This window comes from Canis lupus, chromosome 25 (genome assembly GCF_003254725.2).
Source record: "Canis lupus dingo isolate Sandy chromosome 25, ASM325472v2, whole genome shotgun sequence".
NCBI lineage: Eukaryota > Metazoa > Chordata > Mammalia > Carnivora > Canidae > Canis > Canis lupus.
The window spans coordinates 25,747,998-25,755,112 of NC_064267.1; positions in this window are offsets into that span (position 1 = coordinate 25,747,998).

The window sequence follows — 7,115 nt, forward strand, 5'->3', positions numbered from 1 at the left end:
AAGATTTTATGTAACTGATCTATCAGTCTCTGAGCAAAAACTATGATTTTAAGTTGAAAACAGAGTAATTAGAACAAAGTCACTTATAATTTGTTTTTTTCTTTGTCTTTACTTTTTATATTTGTGTTTAGTAACACTTTGTGAATTTTAAATTCACACTTGGATAAATGGCAGAACCTATTTTAACTGGGAAAGTCCCTGCCTTTTGAAAGTTATAACCTTTAGGTCTCTAAGTAAAGAAATATTAAGTGAATATAATACAAAGATTCATGTATATAATCTCATATAATCATAGCATGTAGGTGTAGTTTGGTTATCCTTTTTCAGAAGGTGACATTGAAGCTCAGAGAAGTGAAGCCATTGTCGCAGAGTGTACACTGAGCACATAGGTAGGTCTGATACCAATAACCATCAATTTCTCCTGGTGCCCAATGTCTCTCGCAAAATTTAACTTCATGTGCGTAGGAAACATTATGTCCCAGAGCTTTTTTTTTTTTTTTAACATATTCACCTGCCACTTTATCCTAATCAGGATATATGATTCTTAGAGTAATGGTGTCTTACTCTACACACACAAAAAAAATGAATCCTAGAGGCGCCTGGATGGCTCAGTGGTTGAGGGGTCTGCCTTTGGCTCAGGTCATGATCCCGGGCTCCTGGGATCAAGTCCCACATCAGGCTCCCCACAGGGAATCTGTTTGTCCCTCTGCCTGTGTCTCTGCCTCTCTATATGTATCTCTCATTAATAAATAAATAAAATCTTTTTTAAAAAATGAATCCTAAATGAAGTTCTTGAACCCTTAGACCAAATTTCCCAACTCTGACTTCCAAAATACATGTCTGAATAACCCAAAACGGTTTTGAAAAAGTAAGTATTTTAATACTTATTGCGCAGAAGAAATAGGTAACTAAAAAAAAGAGATTATTTTAATAGACTTGCATAACTTGAAGTCATCACATATTTTTGGTCATTGTTTTGTATATAGTGTCCACTGTATTGTCCACTGCCTCATTATTCTTTTCAATGCAAATTATGTAAAATAAAGAGTATAAAAGGGTGCCACTAATCCTACTCCACACTGTTCAGAGAATGGTAATGTGGGACCCAAATTTTTCTCATGTACGTTCATAAGCATCTGTTAGTTGCTCTGTGGAGCCATCTACTTTTCCCTAAGTCATCACAAGTAATAAGTGGAATTGTGGGCCAATACTTCTGGCCAAAGTTGTAATCTCACCCGTAAGGTGAAGAGGGAGGTTCCCTTAGGGAATAGAATATTTTCTGTGATGTAAGCTTAAACTTTCCATTTAAAAAGGCAATCGTAAAAAAAAAGTTTTTTTAATTAAAAAAAATTTAAAAAATAAAAAGGCAATTGTGCAGTGAGAGAATTATCTTTCTTCAAAGGTGAACTCAACGTATCATATATGTTCTATTTGTGTTGTAGTAGAATACCGACTTGCACTTGACAATAATGTTGCTCCTTCTGAATTAAAATGTGGTCATTCAGCTCCCACCATTTCCTTCCCCTAAAGCGTTCTAAATTTTTTTTTTTTTTTTTTTTTTTTTGCTATCTAATTTCTTAAGATCTTCATTTACACTCTGGCAGCAAAATAGGCATGTCTGTTCCATGTCACTTTCTTTGTTCTCATTGCTTTCTTTGTTCTACACTGTTACAGTGTAGGGTGGCTGACTTGGCCAACACACAATATGGCTTCTGCCTATTTCTGGCCATCATCATTCCCTGACATCTGTCATGATTGAATGAGAGGGGAGTGAAGATATCTGCTACGGTCTCCCATGTCCTCCTATGGCAAGAGCCATGTATTCAGCATCTTTCTCATTCTGACCACAGATTTTTTTCTGATAGTCTATTAGCCCCTCAGTATTTCTATACGGGCTGAGTAATACTTAGCTATGTTTCTTGCCACGTTGTCCTAAAGAAAACTGTGAGTCAGCCCATCGTTTTTTTAAGATTTTTTTTTTAATTTATTTGAAATAGAGAAAGAGAGAGAATACCAATGAAGAGCAGAGGGACAGAGGGAGAGGAAGATCAAGAAGCAGACTCCCCACTGAGCAGGGATCCCATCACAGGGCTCAATCCCAGGACTCCGTGATCATGACCGGAGCCAAAGGCAGATGCTTAAGCAACTGAGTCACTCAGATTCCCCAAGAAAACTGAATCGAATCAGGCCATCTGACTCAATACTTACCCTCACCAATTGCTAGCCTACCAATTAGTCACCATACTGGTTACAGGGCTTGCCATGGAGACTTTAGCTCCTGGATTCCCAAAATTATTGTGATTTTTACTACATTTTTTATGGTTCCACTAGAAAGGTGTGGAGAAGTGGGGAGTGGGATGCTTCTTCCTGCTCAAGAAACCAGCATTTAAATCTCATCATGCCCCTCCAGTTCCCCATTTCTTCCCAGAAATGGTGATTTTACATCTTTTAGAGCAGAAATAACTTTCCTCATCACCAAGTAGTCTTCCCTATTCTGCAGTTAATGTCTTAAATTTGAAGCTCATAGTCTCTCTGGCTTTTGTTCTTTATCTTTAAAGTGATTTCAAAAACTATTTTCTTTCTTAAGCTGTCATCATAAGCTTTCAATATTTCAATATTTTAGAATATAAAGGAAGATTTTTCTGCTTTTTCTCTATATATCTGCCTTCCTCTCTAGGACAGCATTACAGGAATTATTGTTGATGCCAGAAGGATACAGAAGGAGACTGTGAGTACAGAGAGATAGAGGGATGGCCTTGGAGATGATCAAGGATCCTCTTTATATATCCACTATACTCTTCACACCAGTAAAAAGTGATAGGGAATAGTCAAGTTAGAGTGAGCCATCGGGAGAGAAAAGAGGCTAAATTTAAATGGAATTAAATGTATCCCCTTTTCTTTCCTTGTAGAAAAGGTTGTTCTGTAATGAATAATTTCCATGTTGCCAAATGGAATCTATGGCAGCTTTGCACAATTCATCCCTTCTTCCTTCTGAGACATTCCCTATACTTGGCTTCTGGAACTGTTTTCTGTCTCCTCTAATTTTTCATCCTATAAAATTGAGGAATTTTACCTTAAATTTGTGGAACTTCTCTTTCTTATTAACTACAGTGATCTTATTTGTCTTTCATGATTTTAAATAATAGCAACATGCTAGTCATTACCAACTGTTGATTTCTAATTTGGAGAGGTAGAGATTTCCTCATTTTATATGTATATGTGTATATACATATATGTGCATATCACGTATATGTGTCATACATATGACATCTTACATTTATGAAGTCTAACACTAAACTCACTTCTCCTAAACTATGTTCATCAGACAATCTCCCCATATCAGTAATGCTAACTCAATTCTTCCTATTATACTTCAGACCAAAGCTTTTTCTCTCATACCCTTTATCTGATCCAGTAATAAATTCTGTCAGCTGTACTTTCAAAATGTATTCAGAATTTGGTCACTCCTCAACACCTTCACCAATACTACCTTTGCCTCACCCACTATTATTTTACCTATGTTATTTTAAGTGCTTCCTAATTAAAATTCCTAATTTCCATTTTCATCTTATCTCCCCTCTGGTCCATTCTGCACACAACTCCTGAAAAGAGGAACATTTCACTTAATCTTCAAAGCCCTCCAGTAGCTTCGTTTTTCCTTCGGCGGGGTGGGGGGGAAGATAAATCTTTTTACAGACACCAAATAGGCCACATAAAATCAAGTGCCTAGTTAACACTCACCTCAACTCTAACATACTTACCTTATTAATTAACCTCCAGCCACACAAGACGCCTTGCTATTCCTCAAGCATGCCGCTGACTCAGAGCTTCTGAATTTACAGTTCCTGCTGCCTTGAGCAATCTTCCCATGGCTTTCTTTGATACCAGAGCCTGTGAAAAAAATTTAGTGATAATCTTTTATTGGATGTTGTAATCTCAAAGAAACAAAACTGTGGGGCAGAAGGGAAGTAGGATAAGGAATAATGAAATGCAAATACAATGTGGTGTCTGAGCTGACCAGATATATGGAAAAACACAGCTGATTGCCAGTCTGGGCAGTAAGTCTCTGGACAGGTCTATGGATGAATTGCATCTCAGGGCAGTCTTTCAGAGGGAGGAAGAAGAAGAATTTGGTTGCTAATTCCCTCCTGTGTCTCACTGCTTATCATTCAACCCCTATAGATTCAACTCTCTATACTTCTTAAGTTAATCAAAAGCACTGAGTGCAAAAACATGGCTGAGTGATCTGAGTGAACAGCTGCACTGAATCTGGTACAGCCCACTCCTTGTATATGTAGATTCACATACACCCTCTTCTAAGAACATGATGCCCTCAATTCTACTAAATTGAGGAAGTACAAACACAATAAGGATGAGACCAGTTATAATACACCAAATACCTAAAACTCTAACTCCTGAGATGACAGCCATTCTGGGAGTCATAATTGGTCTTTGTCAACTCAACTTCCCATTCCATATTCCTCGCAGTGTGAGTTATAAATTTGAGTGATCTAATTTTCTTGCCTGGGAAGTCTTCCTGAATCTGAAGGGTCAGAACTCTTCTTTACTTTGTCCTTAACAGATCACAGTTGCTGTAATTACCCATCACTGTTCTCATTGAACATGAATGCCACACTGCAGGGGCATCCCATCAAAATCCTAGAGGAGAATGTCAGCAGAATCCTCTCCGACCTTGGCCATAGCAATTTCTCATTAGACATGTCACGAAAGCAAGGAAAATAAACGCAAAAATGAACTATTGCAACTTCATCAAGATAAAAAGTTTCTGCAAAGGAAACAATCAATAAAACTAAAAGGTGGGACACCTAGGTGGCTCAGTGGTTGAGCATCTGCCTTTGGTTCAGGTCGTAATCCCAGGGTCTTCTGATCAAGTCCTGCATCAGGCTTCCCACAGGGATCCTGCTTCTCCCTCTGCCTATGTTTCTGCCTCTCTCTCTGTGTCTCTCATGAATAAATAAATAAAATCTTAAAACTAAAAGGGAACCTTCAGAATGAGAGAAGATATTTATAATAAACATATCTGATAAAGCATTAGTATCCAAAATCTATAAAGAACCTATCAAACTCAACACAAAAAACAAATAATCCAGTTAAAAAATGGGCAGAAGACATGAATAGACATTTTTCTAAAGAAGACATCCAGATGGCTAACAGACACATGCAAAGATATTCAACATCACACATAATCAGGGAAATACAAATCAAAACCATAATGAGATCCTACCTCACACCTGTCAGAATGACTAAAATTAACAACACAATAAGCAATGGGCGTTGGCAAGGATGGGGGGGTAGCAGGGGTGAGGAGAACCCTCTTGCACTGTCAGTGGGAATGCAAACTGGTGCAGCTGCTCTGGAGAACAGTTTGGAGGTTGCTCAAAAAATTAAAAATGGAACTACCCAATGATCCAGCAATTACACTACTAGGTATTTTCCTAAAGGGTACAAAAATACAGATTCGAAGGGTCACATGCACCCCGACATTTATAGCAGCATTATGAAAAATAGTCAAACTATGGAAGGAGCCTAAATGTCTACCAATTGATGAATGGATAAAGAAGATATGATACACAGACACATAAACACACACACACATACACACAAAGGAATATTATTTAGCCATAAAAAAGAATGAAATCTCACCATTTTCAATGACGTGGATCAAGCTAGAGTACATCATACTAAGTGAAATCAGTTAGAGAAAGACAAATACCATGTAATCTCACTTTTATGTTAAATTTTAGAAAGAAAACAGATGAACATATGGGGAGGGGGAAAAGAGAAAAAAGGAGAGAGGAAAACAGGCCATAAGTGATTCTTAATAATAGAGAATAAACTGAGGGTTGATAGAGTGAGGTGGGTGGGGGATGGGCTAGATGGATATTAAGGAGGGCACTTGTTGTAATGAGCACTGGGTGCCATATATAAGGGATGAATCACTAAATTCTACACCAGAAACCAATATTGCACTGCATGTTAACTAACAAAATTTAAGTAAAATAAAATAGAATAAAATAAGGAACATGAATGCCTCAGAAAATTCCCTAGATGTCAAACATATACCTTCATGTCTCATGTAAAATAAGCCCCAGCTAACAGAAATGTATTATGAAACTAGTCTTCAGATCAATGCCTATAATTTATAAACATCCCTTCAAAAACCCTGTACCTAATTTCTAATTAGTTAATTTTCCTTCTTGTTTTTGTAAAGAAATCCCCCCATCCCACACCCCACCACATTTTATTGGCTCAGGCTTCACAAAATTCAGATAAGCCAGGGTCAATTACTCCAAGAGTAATTGTACTCCAGGAGTACAATAATTCCTTTTCTTTCTGTTGATTCACTGGCTTAAGATATCTAAATAGATGGTAGCAGTTGCTTCCATCTATTTAGGTCACTACAATATGTAGAATGTCTTCTGACAGACGTGTTACTCCCAGAAAAAAATGACTAACTTGACAAAGCTTAAAGTTGCAGATTCATCGAACACAGTTACACAGTTGCTCACTAAGAGTGATGTGAGAGGAGCCAAGCCTACTTCCAGACTTCTGTTCCTGGATCCATGTCTGCCAGTTCTTGAAAACCCAGTACTGTAGATGGGCCATTGGTTCAATGCTGGAATTGCTTCTTGGAAGAGAGTCTTAAGCCTAAAACATTTTAGATAAGCATTTAACAAGCTGGTCCACTGTTTTACTAGGAGAGCTGTTTCTAAGATTGGGTACATGGTAAGTCCCATGAATCCTACATTTAAAAGCACATTGTTGAAACTTCCATGCCATAAAACTGGTTATTTTGTCTCAGGCAATATTGAAAGGAATACTAGGTCAATAGAAAAGTTCTTCTGTATGTTCTCAGATAGTGCTACACACAGAAACTTCATGACCCAGACTCTGTCATAAAGGTAATAATGGTGCTCAATGATTCTGTCCTTCCAACAATGGTCAAAACCTCATCTCTGTGGTTTATAAGACTGGATTTGGTACCAAGCAATTTCTCATTAAATGCACTGAGCAGAAAACTATGGCAGAGTAAATCTGGAAAAGTACATAAACATGACCTGTCCCCTCATTTCTTTCAGGTCTCTTCTCAAATG